Source organism: Schistocerca piceifrons, chromosome 3 (assembly GCF_021461385.2).
Source record: "Schistocerca piceifrons isolate TAMUIC-IGC-003096 chromosome 3, iqSchPice1.1, whole genome shotgun sequence".
In the NCBI taxonomy this organism is placed as follows: domain Eukaryota; kingdom Metazoa; phylum Arthropoda; class Insecta; order Orthoptera; family Acrididae; genus Schistocerca; species Schistocerca piceifrons.
The window spans coordinates 748,613,494-748,630,562 of NC_060140.1; the positions used below are offsets into that span (position 1 = coordinate 748,613,494).

General features: G+C 43.4%; 1 pseudogene; it reads right to left on the reverse strand.

The window, feature by feature from the left end:
- Nucleotides 1–270: 270 nt before the first annotated feature.
- Nucleotides 271–387, reverse strand: LOC124790871 (annotated as a pseudogene).
- Nucleotides 388–17,069: the final 16,682 nt, after the last annotated feature.

A 17,069-nucleotide genomic window follows, 5' to 3' on the forward strand; every position in this document is an offset into this window, starting at 1 on the left:
GATCGAGGTAGTCGTTCAGATTCCCGAATTGGGTTTCTGAGTTAACGAGCATTGCAGCAGGAGCAGCAGCACTCCGTCTTCAGGCCACAAATGGCCCATCGGGAGCATCCGACCGCCGTGTCATCCTCAGTTGAGAATGCGGATAGGAGGGGCGTGTGGTCAGCACACCGCTCTCCCGGTCGTTATGATGGTTTTCTTTGACCGGAGCCGCTACTGTTCGGTCAAGTAGCTTCTCAATTGGCATCACGAGGCTGAGTGCACCCTGAAAAATGGCAACAGCACATGGCGGCTGGATGGTCACCCATCCAAGTGCCGGCCACGCCCGACAGCGCTTAACTTCGGTGATCTCACGGGAACCGGTGTATCCACTGCGGCAAGGCCGTTGCCTAACGAGCATTGCGCTCTCATTTAAATATGTGGCCGAAAGAGACTATAGGACCTGTGAAACGAACCCTGTCGTCCAGGAACGCGTGCCACAAAGCGCGCAGATATACCACGAGATGGGGAAATTCACAGGCGTCTATTGTCTATTGGGGCCTAAGTGCTGTAGTGTGCGAGTGAGACAGACGAGAACCTGCCTCATAGGGAAACCCAGTAGAAGGGTTTTGTGGCCGAGGAGACGTGGTAGTGTGAAAGGGAAACATTTATGAAAACTATTTAATTCTGTAGTAATGCAGGGAATCAAGCCACAGCAATTTTAATCTACCATCCTCCATAAAATTTCATGGTGATCCCAGTAAAACTTGAATATTGATCATACCTATAATAGGTTAGGATTTACTGTTAAAGTGAAATTAACAAGTTTTGTAACAAAGACCTGAATGCTAAAATCTGAACGCTTTGGTCGATCGTAACGATCGACATTTCATATAGAAGCGCATCATTAAAGAGACAAATAGTGCAAATACCAATTCTGTAACTTTACTTGTTTAAAAAATATAATAAATTGAAATCATCAGTATTTTCAGTTAAGAATCTGAACATCATTTCCTCCACACAAAACACATTGAGCGATGACAGCATGCCATCTTGTTCAATCATTAGGTAATAGAATATCTGTTGTGAAGTTTAGTGCATAATAGTTACTTTTGTTCTTTATTTATTTATGAGAAAGCACATTCGTGCATCGCTACTGGCCGTGACATTCAAAGTTAAGAAGGAAACTGTGTTGGTTTTATGTAAAAGAATTTAACTTTTATTATGTAATGGATATTATTGTTACTTTATTTAGAACGTGAAACTGGCCAAACTTTGATTATTTAAATATGTTAAATGTAAAATACTGTAGAATAAGCTGTAATCAATCAGATGGACGGCTTCAGGAAAGGGGACTGCCCTAGTCAGTTGAGCGACGATGGTCGGCACGCCGGAAACGCGGCGGGGGACGGGCAGAGACAGGGCTGGTGCACACGCGAAGGCGGACAGTGCTGGTCGAGACACCAAGGGGAACAGTTCGGATTGAGACGCGAAAGCGGACAGCCGATCTTTAGGCAGCTAGGAACAGAAACGACTCAGAAAATTTCGCGTTGTGTGGTATCGCGGGACTTCGTCTCTGAGCGGTGAGCGGCCACGCGCCTGGTGCGAACTCTAATATTTCGCGTTGTTCAGACGTGGACTTGTAATTCGCAATGAGATTGTGAATGATCGAACCGTCTCAAATGAATATGCGCACGAGTGTAACAGTAATTCTAAATACGACCACTTTCGCTATTAGTTTGCTTTCTGAATAAACATTATTCTAACCAAATCCCAACTGTGTGGCCTACATCATTTATGTGTCATTAATTTAGTTCCAGATATTATTATTACTGTTACTATGTGTTATATTAACTTTGATTTCGCAAACTCACCATCAGCCAGTCAGTTTAACCAAAGGGTCACAAATGTCTAATTTAGGGCGTGTAATCCGACACGTGCGGTTCAACCCGTAGACGAGTTTGAGCCAAGACATTTTGACGAAGAAGAACCGCATGTGAGCCCGAACATCTTTGGAATGTTAGCTCGTAGGTTTAAATCCGGTGAGTTTGGTGGCCAGTGAGTACCGTAAATTCACTCTGGTGCTGTTCGAATCACGCACGTACACTGGAAGCTGTGTGACACATTGCATTGTCTTGCTGGTAGATGCAGTCATGCCGAGGAAAAACAAACTGCATGTGAGGGTGTACATGCTCCCCAAGGATATGTGAATATTTGTGTTAATCCATTGTCCCTTCCAGAATGACAAAATCACTCAGGGAATATCACGAGAAGATTCCACAATCTCCCTCCTCTGACCTACACCCTTCCGACGGTTGTTCCAGCGGGTTTGCTTTCAGACGTTTCACGCCGTACGCGCCAACGGCGACGAATTCGATGGAGTATAAAACGTGATCCATCTGAAAACGCCGCCAGTCGCCACTCAGTGGACTTCAAGTTGCCGGATTGGCGTGAAAATTCCAGCCTTCGCCACCGATGAAAAGCAATCAGCATGGGTGCACGAAACAATCGCCTACTACAGAGGCTCATATGTAGCAGGAAACACTATTCGTAGCAGATTGGTTAATCTGGACGGTCACTTGCTCTACCGTTGCGCAAATGGCTCTGAGCACTATGGGACATAACATCTATGGTCATCAGTCCCCTAGAACTTAGAACTACTTAAACCTAACTAACCTAAGGACAGCACACAACACCCAGCCATCACGAGGCAGAGAAAATCCCTGACCCCGCCGGGAATCGAACCCGGGAACCCGGGCGATTACCGTTGCGCGTCTATTCGTCCTCAACATCTCCGCAGCCATGTTTCGCCCTTGTCATCTATGGTCCGTGGTGCATCTCAGTTGCCTCGGCGCCGGTTTTGGATAGACTCATTTTTCCATGTACGGCACACTTCAACCACGGCGGCACGCGAACTGTTTACGGACTTAGCCGTTTCGGAAATGCTTCCACCCTTGGCCCGAAAGCCAGCGATAAAGCCGTTTTACAAATTAGACAGCTCGCTTTGTTTCCACATTACGACAACGACTGCACTGTTTTCCGCATCCCCCGACGCTCTTGATGTACCGTCCGCTGCTACTGCTGCCAGCTGCCGTCTGTGAGTGATTATTTCACGATGACATTGAACATAGCTCGTTATCACATTAATGTGACTGGACCATATGAATCACCGGCTGACTCTCGTGAAACTATTTTTTAAATACAGGGTGGTCCATTGATCGTAACCGAGCCAAATATCACACGAGATAACCGTCCAACGAAAAAACTACAAAGAACGAAACTTGTCTAGCTTGAAGGGAGAAACCAGATGGCGCTATGGTTGGGCCGCTAGATGGCGCTGCCATAAGTCAAACGGATATCAATTGCGTTTTTTAAAATATAAACCTCCATTTTTATTACATCTTCGTATAGTACTTAACGAAATACGAATGTTTTAGTTGGACCACTTTTTTCACTTTGTGATAGATGGCGCTGTAATAGTCACAAACATATGGCTCACAAATTTTAGACGAACTGTTGGTAACAGGTGGGTTTTTTAAATTAAAATACAGAACGTAGGTACGTTTGAACATTTTATTTCGGTTGTTCCAATGTGATACATGTACCTTTGTGAACTTATCATTCCTGAGAACGCATGCTGTTACAGCGTGATTACCTGTAAATACCACATCAATGCAATAAATGCTCAAAATTATGTCCGTCAACCTCGATGCATTTGGCAATACGTGTAACGACATTCCTCTCAACAGCGAGTAGTTCGCCTTCCGTAATGTTCGCACATGCATTGACAATGCGCTGACGGATGTTGTCAGGCGTTGTCGGTGGATCACGATAGCAAATATCCTTCAACTTTCCCTCGAGAAAAAAATCCGAGGACGTCAGATCCGGTGAACGTGTGAGTCATGGCATGGTGCTTCGACGGCCAATCCACCTGTCATGAAATATGCTATTCAATACCGCTTCAACCGCACGCGAGCTATGTGCCAGATATCCATCATGTTGGAAGTACATCGCCATTCTGTCATGCAGTGAAACATCTTGTAGTAACATCTGTAGAACATTACGTAGGAAATCAGCATACATTGCACCATTTAGATTGCCATCCATAAAATGGGGGCAAATTATCCTTCCTCCCATAATGCGGCACCATACATTAACCCGCCAAAGTCGCTGATGTTCCACTTGTCGCAGCCGTCGTGGATTTTCCGTTGCCCAATAGTGCATATTATGCCGGTTTACGTTACCGCTGTTGGTGAATGACGCTTCGTCGCTAAATAGAACGCGTGCAAAAAATCTGTCATCGTCCCGTAATTTCTCTTGTGCCCAGTGGCAGAACTGTAGACGACGTTCAAAGTCGTCGCCATGCAATTCCTGGTGCATATAAATATGGTACGGGTGCAATCGATGTTGATGTAGGGTTCTCAACACCGACGTTTTTGAGATTCCCGATTCTCGCGCAATTTGTCTACTACTGATGTGCGGATTAGCCACGACAGCAGCTAGTACACATATTTGGGCATCATCATTTGTTGCAGGTAGTGGTTCACGTTTCTCATGTGGCTGAACACTTCCTGTTTCCTTAAATAACGTAACTATCCGGCGAACGGTCCGGACACTTGGATGATGTCGTCCAGGATACCGAGCAGCATATCGACCTTTTCCGCAATTGGTAGACGGTCCATTTTAACACGGGTGATGTATCACGAAGCAAAGTGAAAAAAGTAGTCCAACTAAAACATTCGTATTCCTTTACGTACTACACGAATATGTAATAAAAAATGGGGGGCGCCTTTTTAAAAAAAACGCAGTTGATATCCGTTTGACCTGTGGCAGCGCCATCTAGCGGGCGAACGATAGCGCCATCTGGTTTCCCCCTTCAAGCTAGACGAGTTCCGTTCTTTCTAGTTTTTTCGTTTTATGCTTATTTCGCGAGATATTTGGCCCGGTCACTATCAATAGACCACCCTGTATATTTAGAGCAACTGAAGACAACGACAGCAAGGACAAAGGGAGAAGTAAACACAAGAATAAAAATTGCCCAAAATGGCATTGGCAAACTAGATTAGAATTAAGCTTCCTACAATTATGATTGAAACGTAAAGTCTACAATCGGTATTTATTATTTGTTTTAGTCGTGACAGTAAGACGTGGACGTTTAATGTGGAAATCTTTCAAAAACTGAGGGTTGCTTCGACATTGGTGGAAAGATGCAAGAACTGATTTTGAAAATTCTGATTCGTTTATTTCTGTCTCTTTTGTAAGTTATCAGTCATCTGACTTGTATGATGCGTTCTGCCTCGACTCTCTCCCCCCCCCCCCCCCCCTGAGCTAACATCTCAATATAGAGAAGCACTTAGATCCAAGGTCCTCAATTATTCTTTTCGATAAGTTCCAACCGCTGTCTTCCCCTATAATTTTTACTCTCTACCGTTCTCTATCGTTAGCCCCTAACGTCGTAACTCTTGTCCTGTCATTCAGTCCCTTCTTTTTGTGAGTGTTTTATATGTGTTCTTTTCTTTTATTAGGAGAGATATAAACATAAATATATCAGAGAGCGAACTGGAGTGGAAGAGGTAATAGTGACTGCAATGAAAATGGTGCTGTGAGCGAGACAGAAAGCGAGGCCAATGTATGGCCAAGGAGGCTTTTTCTCAGTTCCGATGAATCAGAAAACACCAATATGGCGACCTAGTGGAAAGTACAAAGATGATATTAGGAAACATGCAAGAGCTACCACATTCTGGAAACATTCCCCAGGCTGTGGCTAAGCCATGTCTCCATGATATATTTCTTTTCAGGAGCGTAGTCCTACCAGTTTCGCAGAAAACTTCTGCGAAGTTCGGAAGGTAGGAAATGAAGTACTGACGGAAGTAAATGAGGACGAGTCGTGAGTCGTGCTTGGGTAGGTCAGTCGCTAGAACACTTGCACGCGAAAGGCAAAGGTCCCGAGTTCGAGTCTCGGTCCGCACACTCTTTTATTTTGCCTGGAAGTCTCAAGGGCAACTTATTTGCCTATAGCTGCATACAGTAATCCATGATCTACAGAAAACATTTATCCAGTTGTGGAGGTGAAATGGGTGCTGATGGTTATAACATATATCGAGAAAATGACAGTTAAAATATTAAAATAAGCGGCATAAGCAATAATAAGAGACCATCTGACGGTGAGGCGTAGGGGAGTGTAGTAGGGATATAGTAACACACTAAACTGTGAATGTTGAGAGGAAGGTTCCTCTGATATGTCGTTTTCACTTGCCCCCGTTTCCAGATAGAAAGAGAATTCAGACAATAGGGCCCTGGTCTGAAAACAGCTGTAGGTGACCAGAAATTGTGTACTGTTGTTAATATATTAGCACATCGAATACCTAAAATGCAACTGCTCAACTGTCTATAAGATTTATTCGAAGCTCGGAGTATCAAAATTACATCAATAGATCACAAGAAGTGCTTCCTCTGTCGCAGAGAATGATCGACACATGCACGGGTATGAGTAGATGCGAGGATTTCCGAGGCACGCACATACCAGTGTGGAAAATGCAGAATAGTATAGCAACAATAGGTCTACGAATAACTGTAGTTAAGTTTGCAAACCCTGAGTTCCTCCAGTGCTGCCAGCAATACATCTGGTAACATAAGATGGAAATTATTCTCTTTATGTGTCGCTGTGAGTACTGAACATGAGCGACCTGTGTAGAATTTCCAGATAACGGCTCTAAAATTCAAGGTAATAAATTTAATTGAATTGTATAGGACTGATGGGATCTAGGTGATGAAAAACGCTTGGTCGCAAATTTTGAGAAAATTATTTGATTACATAAAACGTTTATTAACGAATCTGCCAGCAGTTGCAGTATTTAGATTTGGCGACTAGTTTCAAACCTTACAGATTCATCTTCAAGTATGGCCTACTGAGGCTGCACTGGCGGCCCCGTTATCGAGTTTCCATTTAGCATCTAAACGCGAAACAAGCCACTCTTTATATTTCCAGTCCAGCCCATTCAGCCGAACGACTATCTTCTATACTTAAATGATAATTAATTGACACCCTCAGTTGATGACATGTGTTGTTGACATACCTTGATGGGGACAGCTGAAAATGTGTGCCGCGACCAGGACTCGAACCCGGGATCTCCTTCTTACATGGCAGCCGCTCTATCCATCTGAGCCACCGAGGACACAGATGAATAGCGCGACTGCAAGGACATATCTCTCGCACGCTTCCAGTGAGACTCACATTCCCAAATGTCCACAATCTACATACGTGGTGTTCCTAATAGATGCTTTGCCCATCCACTCATTACTCGCGCACACTATGGTGACGATTCCCGTAAGAGTTCGAGCAACCTGTGCGCATCCGCACAGACGAAGGTCAACGGCCGGGTAGCCATTTAACTACACTACTGGCAATTAAAATTGCTACAGCAAGAAGAAATGCAGATGATAAACGGGTATTCATTGGACAAATATATTATACTAGAACTGACATGTGATTACATTTTCACGCAATTTTGGTTCATAGATCCTGATAAATCAGTGCCCAGAACAACCTCCTCTGGCCGTAATAACGGCCTTGACACGCCTAGGCATTGAGTCAAACAGAGCTCGGATGGCGTGTACAGGTACAGCTGCCCATGCAGCTTCAACACGATACCACAGTTCATCAAGAGTAGTGACTGGCGTATTGTGACGAGCCAGTTGTTCGGCCACCATTGACCAGACGTCTTCAGTTGGTGAGAGATCTGGAGAATGTGCTGTCCAGGGCAGCAGTCGAACATTTTCCGTATCCAGAAAGGCCTGTACAGGACCTGCAACACGCGATCGTGCATTATCCTGCTGAAATGTAGGGTTTCGCAGGGATCGAATGAAGGGTAGAGGCACGGGTCGTAACACATCTGAAATGTAACGTCCACTGTTCAAAGTGCCGTCAGTGCGAACAAGAGGTGACCGAGACGTGTAACCAATGACACCCCATACCATCACGCCGGGTGATACGCCAGTATGGTGATGACGAATACAGGCTTCCAATGTGCGTTCACCGCGATGTCGCCAAACACGGATGCGACCATCATGATGCTGTAAACAGAACCTGGATTCATCCGAAAAAATGATGCTTTGTCATTCGTGCACCCAGGTTCGTCGTTGAGTACACCATCGCAGGCGCTCCTGTCCGTGATGCAGCGTCAAGGGAACCGCAGCTATGGTCTCCGAGCTGATAGTCCATGCTGCTGCAAACGTCGTCGAACTGTTCGTGCAGATGGTTGTTGTATTGCAAACGTCTCCATCTGTTGACTCAGGGATCGAGACGTGGCTGCACGATCCGTTACAGCGATGCGGACAAGATGCCTGTCATCTCGACTGCTAGTGATACGAGGCCGTTGGGATCCAGCACGGCGTTCCGTATTACCCTCCTGAACCCACCGATTCCCTATTCTGCTAACAGTCATTGGATCTCGACCAATGCGAGCAGCAATGTCGCGATACGATAAACCGCAATCGCGATAGGCTACAATCCGACCTTTATCAAAGTCGGAAACGTGATGGTACGCATTTCTCCTCCTTACACGAGGCATCACAACAACGTTTCACCAGGCAACGCCGGTCAACTGCTGTTTATGTATGAGAAATCGGTTGGAAACTTTCCTCATATCAGCACGTTGTAGGTGTAACCACCGGCGCCAACCTTGTGGGGAATGCTCTGAAAAGCTAATCAATTGCATATCACAGCGTCTTCTTCCTGTCAGTTAAATTTCGTGTCTGTAGCACGTCATCTTCGTGGTGTAGCAATTTTAATGGCCAGTAGTGTATGTATGAAGATAGTACTGTTCTCTAAAGAACAGATACCACTGGTGACAGTGTAGCTTCTCTGAAATAAATGATAATTAATTGAAACCCTCAGCTGCCGACAGGTGTTGTTGACATACCTTGATGGGGACAGCTGAAAGCACGGGAATCGTTTAAGGTATAAGTCCCTGCAGTCGCCCTTTCCATCTATGTCGTCGGTAGCTCAGATGGATAGAGCGGCTGCCATGTAAGCAGGAGATCCCGGGTTCGAGTACCCGTCGTGGCACACATTTTCAGCTGTCCCCATCAAGGTATGTCAACAACACCTGTCGGCAGCTGAGAGTTTCAATTAACTATCATTTATTCTAGAGAAGCTGCACGGCCATCAATTGTATCTGTTCTTTCGAGTACAGTTACTATCTTCATGTATCTCCTGTACTTACCAGACTAAACAAAGTGGCAACATATGCTTAATAAAATGGTTGAAGAATGGATGTCACAATCCACATGTGCCTCTTAGCAAGTCAAAATCAGTCAGTCAGTCAGTTTGATTCTGACTAAGAGACACGTATGGATTGAGACATTCATTCTACAAATATTTTATGAAGCGTGTGCTGCCACTTTGGTGTTTATTATTAAGATCAGGCACTGTCAGTGCACCGTCAGAAGGCCAGGCTTGAAAATAAACCTGTGAGGTTTGAAACTAGTCATCAATTATAAGTACCGGAACCGTTGTAATTTCCGTTAATAGACGCTTTCTGAAATTTAATGAAGTTGCTGGTTCCCTGTCAACGAAATGTTGAAAATGAAAAAAGGAAGAATTTTTTTTTTTTTCTGAAGTTTCACTATCTGTCAACCTGCAACTGATAGTTATGATATAACGCAAGGATGACTTTCTTCTAACTTCCGCTTTTGAGTTTGCTGTTTGATGCGGGACGTGATAAGTACAAAAGATGGCCCAGTCGTTCGGCTGTGTGGGTTGGACTGAAAGTATAAAGAGTGGCTTGTTTCGCGTTTGGATGCTAAATGGAAACTCGATAACGAGGCCGACAGTGTTGTAGTAGTTCTGGAATCTCCTTTCTATGACGTACTCAGCCGCTACGACGGCACCTGAAGTAATTCGCTTCACCTCGTTACTCGGACCGCTTTTCCAAACGATACCGGCTCGCACCCTTCATTATGTGGTACCTTCATCAAGCAGTTTCATTATTGCCACTACTGGCTATCTCTTCAGCGAAATGGCGGCTGTTTGGACATTTGATGGCAACGATTTTGCCGAGTGTTGGAAGACATGTTCGTTGCTGCCTGGTCATTATTAGGGTTTAACGTCTGTCGAGACGGAAAACGAGCGCAGTCCAAAAGAATTGCGATATAAAATCGAGCGATGTTGTACTTGTCTCATAGTTTCGTTCTCGTAGGATTCAGCTGGAGTGGGGTTCGGGCTGGGGTTGTGCAGATGTGGGGCTCAGTTTAACGATTAATTTACTAAACGTAGAAATACTTTGAATAATAGAAATGTACTACAGTTTCAGTAACATAGTATATTCTTTTGTAGTCTGTGAAGAACCTTAAGCAGGGCTCAAAACGATCAGTACAAAAAAAATCTTCCATACAATGAACAGAGTTAAAACACAACCTTTTCTCTAGGATACATAACTGGGCAACAACAATAACAGCTTACAGTGCATGATTCTCGACCATAAACTGTAATTATGAACGGATGCGAGTTCTGTAACTAAACATAAGATGCCAAAACAACTCTTACAAGGGAAAATTCCCAGGTCTAGATAAGCGATCTTGGCCTGTATGTAGAGAGGTCAAAATAATGCAGTACGTCTTTATTTCATTTTTGCTCAGTTTCACATTTAAGGCGTAAAACACACCCCAAAAGGTAATTTGGGGCGTTAGGTTTAGGGGAAATATCTTCGAAACCATGATGTGTAAAAGTTGTGTTTCATGTAGAAGTTGAAATGTTATTAACGTTCTTGAAAACTCTGTCATCATGTTTTGTAATAATTTGAAATTTTGCAAAATAACCCGCCACCATTAATTAATTTTGAAAACTAAAAACTTCTGTTACAACATGAATGAAAGAATCGTCCACGCCACGTCCATTCATGTATAATATAACTCGTTTCTGAAATACGAGTTTTGGAAAATGAGCTGAAGGCAATGTACTGTTAGAGTATTTTCAATATACCTAATTGAAATATCTATAAATTCATTACTATTATAATTACTGGTTTTACTTATTTTTGATTTACCTTTTAAATAATTATTTACCCTTTACATTCATGGTTTTCTTTGTTTTTTTAGTTTACCCTTTCACATATGTGAATTTTATTAATTGAAAATAATAAGTTACTATGAACCAAAATCATTACAATAAAGATAATCTGTAAAGAAATACTTAAAACATAACGCTTTTATGCACCTTGCACTTAAAATGAACGAAATTTCTTCACATAATACACACAATGGACAACACAACACAAGATTCAGCAGGATTCACAAATTGTGGCGGACGATCCTCTAAATATTCTTATTTCTATCAGGGATATTTCAGTACGTTGGTAAACCTCGGACAAGAGAACGGATCATGTACTAATGACTGCAGCTTGATGTGTATTGCTTCTCAAGTGGAGATAGACAACGTAATCATTCAGCAGAACTAGAGATGAAAATCTTTCAAAGTTCTTCTGACATCGGAAGCTGTATACGTCCGACGGCTGTACCTGTAATATCGAGCCGTTTTGGATTACCAGATGAACAAGTTCCTTGTTCCCAGGTATGAGAAAATACGCCGATAGCACACTGTGTGCAGCTTGTTTCCCAATACAGTTATTTCAGAAACCAGCTTTATTACAAATTGGTGGATGTGGCTTGAAAGATTCTTTAATTTGTATTATAAGAAAAGATATTTATTTTCAAAATTAAATATTGCAGAATTTCAAATTATTACAAAAGCTGATTATATAGTTTTCAAGAATGTTAATTACGTTTCAAATTTTATATGAAATACATTTATTTATGTTCTGTTCGAAGATATTCCCTCTTAACCTAAAATGCCAAATTACCTTTCAGGGTGTGTTATACTCCTTAAAAGTGAACTTCGGCACAACCAGAAAAGTACGCGTTGCATTACTTTGACCCGTCTACATACCTGCCAAGTTTCGCAGAGATTGTTTATTTACACCTGGGAAAGTTCCCTTGTTAGACATAGCTAGAGTGAGTTATGAGTTACGAACACGTAACTAAACATTGGTCTACTACTACTACTACCGCCGCCACCAGTGAGCTACCACAAGAAGCTACCCAGAACACTCTACCAAGCCGCTTAAGCATAGATCTCAAGAAATTCTTATACAATGACGTACGCACTCGATCACTCGCACAGAAGAAGAACAAAGTTACTCATCAGTACAAACTGTGTGAGCCAATGAGTTTCCCGCAAGGTGCACTTCAAATAAAATCACTTTCTGGCAAATAAAATTGATTACGCTAACGGCATGTAATTCAACAATTTAATCTGCTCTTTCTCGTAGCGCACACCCTCGCACGCATTGAGTACTGCGAAATAACAACGACAACTTGTCACACAACAACGATATCTGTGAAAACCCATTATTAATAGCAAATATACCCCGTACACCGCTCGTACACAACGAAGTGCGCTGTATCAAGATCTAAAACACCAGGGAGCAATTGTCAGTTGCTAAAGCGCTCGGTAGCGCTGCTCGTGACATGCAGAAATCCCTTTCTCAGCTTGCACTGGGGTGCAGTCCGTTGGCCGGGGAAAGACACCAGCTGTTCCATCAGGCTGTGTCCATACTGTGATCGGGACCAGCACTAGCCACTGGTGACGTCCGGCTCGCCGTACCGCAGCAGGCCTGCTCGGCGAGGCTCTTCCTCCTGGCTCCGGCCAGAACTCGCTCATTCGCCTCGGTGCAGCAGACACCCACCACCCCTCGTTTACCGTCCAGCCTAGGACTCTCACTTCACTCCCCAACCCTAAGCAAAGCCCAGGTCGCCAACGTCGGCTCCCTCCACGGGCCTCCGTGCCCCGTGCTGACTTAGAACACATTCTGAGCGCAAAAATAATGAGTTATGCCGAACAGAATGATCTCTTCCGTGCCAACTCAACGGATTCCGGAAACATCGATCATGTGAAACCCAAACTGCTCTTTTGTGGCATCATTAACTTAAAGATTTGAATGACGGCAGTCAGGTAGATGGGGTATTTCTTGATTTCCAAAAAGCATTTCACTTAGTACACAACTGGCCTATAAAATTGCTACAACACGAAGATGACGTGCTACAGACGCGAAATTTAACCGACAGGAAGAAGATGCTGTAATATGCAAACGATTAGCTTTTCAGAGCATTCACACTAGGTTGGCGCCGGTGGCGACACATACAACGTGCTGGCATGAGGAAAGTTTCCAACCTATTTCTCATACACAAACAGCAGTTGACCGGCGTTGCCTGGTGAAACGTTCTTGTGATGCCTCGTGTAAGGAGGAGAAATGCGTACCATCATGTTTCCGACTTTGATAAAGGTCGGATTGTAGCCTGTCGCGATTGCGGTTTATCATATCGCGACATTGCTGCTGACGTTGGTCGAGATCCAATGACTGTTATCAGAATATGGAATCGGTGGGTTCAGGAGGGTACTACGGAACCCCGTGCTGGATCCCAATGGCCTCGTATCACTAACAGTCGAGATGACAGGCATCTTATCCGCATCGCTGTAACGGATCGTGCAGCCACGTCTCGATGCCTGTGTCAACAGATGGGGACGCTTGCAAGACAACAACCATCTGCACCAACAGTTCGATGACGTTTGCAGCAGCATGGAGTATCAGATCGGAGACCATGGCTGCGGTTACCCTTGACGCTGCATCACAGCTAGGAGCGCCTCCGATGGTGTACTCAACGACAAACCTCGGTGCACGAATGGCAAAACGTCATTTTTTCGGAGGAATCCAGGTTCTCTTTACAGCATCCTGATGGTCGCATCCGTGTTTGGCGACATCACGGTGAACGCACATTGGAAGCGTGTATTCATCATCGCCATACTGGTGTATCACCCGGCGTAATGGTAGGGGGTGCCATTGGTTACACGTCCCGGTCACCTTTTGTTGGAATTAACGGCACTTTGAACAGTGAACGTTACATTTCAGATGTGTAACGAACAGTGGATCTACCCTTCATTCGATCCCTGCGAAACCCTACATTTCAGCAGGATAATGCACGACCGCATGTTGTAGGTTGTACGGGCCTTTCTGGATACAGAAAATGTTCGACTGCTGCCCTTGCCAGCACATTCTCCAGATCTCTCACCAATTGAAAACGTCTGGTCAATGGTGGCCGAGCAACTGGCTCATCACAATACGCCAGTCACTACTCTTGAAGAACTGTGGTATCGTGTTGAGGCTGCATGGGCGGCTGTACCTGTGCACGCCATGGAAGCTCTGTTTGACTCAATGCCCAGGCGTATCAAGGCCGTTATTACGGCGAGAGGTGGTTGTTCTGGGTACTGATTTCTCAGGATCTATGCACCCAAATTACGTGAAAATGTAATCACATGTCAGTTATAGTATAATATATTTGTTCAATAAATACCCGTTTATCATCTGCATTTCTTCTTTGTGTAGCAATTTTTATGGCCAGTAGTGTACTACATCTACGCTTATTATCAAAAGTACAATCGTATGAGTTATCAAGAGAAATTTGTGATTGGATGGAGGATTTTGTGGTATGGAGGACGTGTCATATTGTCTTAGATGGAGAGTCATCGACAAATGTAGAACTAACTTTACGTGTGCAACAGGGAAACGTGTTGAGACCCTTCTTTTCACTTTGTACGAGGGACAATCAAAACGTAAAGCCCCCTATTCCTTTTGTTTTTTTTTAATTCGTCAAGAATTTCAAATGCAACTACGTAGGTTGGAAACCATAACACTGACGTTTAAATCATGAATTTTCAGTATAAATGTTTTAAACATTTCTTGGCTGTGCGCTCAGCAACCGTGTATGCAAATATATAAAATGTAAGAGTCAGCCAACCGGATGAACACAATTTTTTTTAACACATTAAGCAGGTTCCGATAGCTCTAAGACTATCTACATCAGAATGGTTAAAGTCACATGAACTCTCATGACAACTTTTAAATTTTCTGCAATAGTGCTATCGTCAAATGACATGGATTTGTTCCATGATAGCACTGTTGCTGAAAGTTTAAATGTTGTCTTGTGAGTTCATATAACTTTTATACCATTCTGGCGAAGACAGTCTTAGAACTATCGAAACCTGGTTAATGTGTTAAACAGTTGTGTGCAACCGGTTGACTGACTGTTACATATTATACATTTTCGATATAATCTTTTCGTCCATTTTTAACAAGGTCATTCACGTGTTGTAAACGCACGGTCCTGCTTCCGAAGCCGGTGAAGCACGGACTTCTTGACCTTCTGTTCTTCAAAGCTTTTAGCAGCCCGAATAGATAGAAGTCTGATGGTGCCAGGTCAGGGCTGTATGGGGGATTAGGCAAGACTTCTCATCAAATTTTCACAATCTCTTCGGTTGTGTGATGACTGGAGTGTGGTCTTGCATTGTCATGCAAAAGAACATCTGCCGTTGCTTTCGTTGAACGAAATCACTGAAGACTGTTTGAGAGTTCTGACGTATTGGGAGAATTTATTGTACATCCTAGCTCCAAAAAGTCAACCATAATCACAACCTCTGTTTCCCAGAGTACTGTAACCATAAATTTCCCTCCGATCTCACGGTTTTGAACCTTTTATTCTTCGGCGAGTTTCTCTGACGCTGTTCCTTTGACTTCCTCCTTGATTCTTGTTCAAAAAAATGAACCCGTGTTTAGTCTACGGTCACAATTTTTTCCAGAAACTCTTCTTTCTCCAAATGAAAGTGCTGCAAGAGTTGGTACTCAAGTTGCACAAACCTTTGAGTATCCCAGCTGGCGAATAATCGTCATCACACTGCATTGTAATGCACACATATCATGTCCAGCGACCCGTCGGTCACCACGAATAATGTTATCTTCTTATATTATCTTTAATCTTTTGTGGAGTCATTGCAGTCAAAGGTCTGGCACTCAACGTTTCATCAGTAGTCTGTATATGTTTGCCCTTCACCTTCGTTACAGCGGGGAAACCACTGTCTAACAGTGCTAATATCTGTTGTTGCATCACCGAACACATTTTTCACTTTTTCGTGAATGCCAACGGTCGTTTCACATTCTGCATTCAACAGTTCTATCACAGATCTAGTACGAACACTGATATCAACCGTTTTGCAGGTGAGTGTTGTGCTGGCATCTGTCGACGCAGAAAGTTAACATTGCAGTGTACTGGAGAAGAAGCTTTGCGGAATAACACCAAATTCAGTTTTTCACTTAACAAAATTTATTTACCGAGAGGAAAATGAAGAGGCAGTACTTTTTTGACTGACCCTCGTATGTTAATGGCCTTGCGGACAATATTAGTACATAATATTTAATATATTATTTGCAGGTGTTGCAGTTGCCTATAAAGAAATACTGTCTGAAAGAAGTTGCATAAATATTCAGTCAGTTCTTGATAAGATTTCAAAGTGCTGCAAAGATTGCAACTTGCTTTAGATGTTGAGAAAAGTAAAACTGTGCTCTCTACAAAACGAAAATATGTAGTATCCTACGAGTGTAATATGAATGAGTCACATTTGGAATCGGTCAACTCATATAAATGCCTTGGTGCAACGGTTTGTAGGGATATGAAATACAGTGATCGCATAGGCTCAATCGTGGGTAAAGCAAAGGGTAGACTTCGGTTTATTGATAGAGTATTGTGGAAATGCAATCAGTCTGCAAAGAAGATTGCTTACCAATCACTTGTGCGACCGATCCTGGAACATTGCTTAAGTGTGAAGGACCCGTACCAAGTAGCATTAACAGGGGATATTGAACGTATATAGAGAAAGGAAAGGCAGCACAGATTATCACCTGTTTCTTGATTATTGGAACAGTGTCACAGAAATGCTAAAGGAATTGAACTTACAGGGTGTTGAAGTTGTACGTAGGCTGGTCCCGGCGGAGGTTCGAGTCCTCCCTCGGGCATGGGTGTGTGTGTTTGTCCTTAGGATTCTTTAGGTTAAGTAGTGTGTAAGCTCAGGGACTGATGACCTTAGCAGTTAAGTCCCATAAGATTTCACACACATTTGAACATTTTTTGAGTTGTATGTAAACTATCCGGACAAAGTCCACTTAACAAAGTTCCGAGAAGCAGCTTTAAATGGTGACTCTTGGTATATA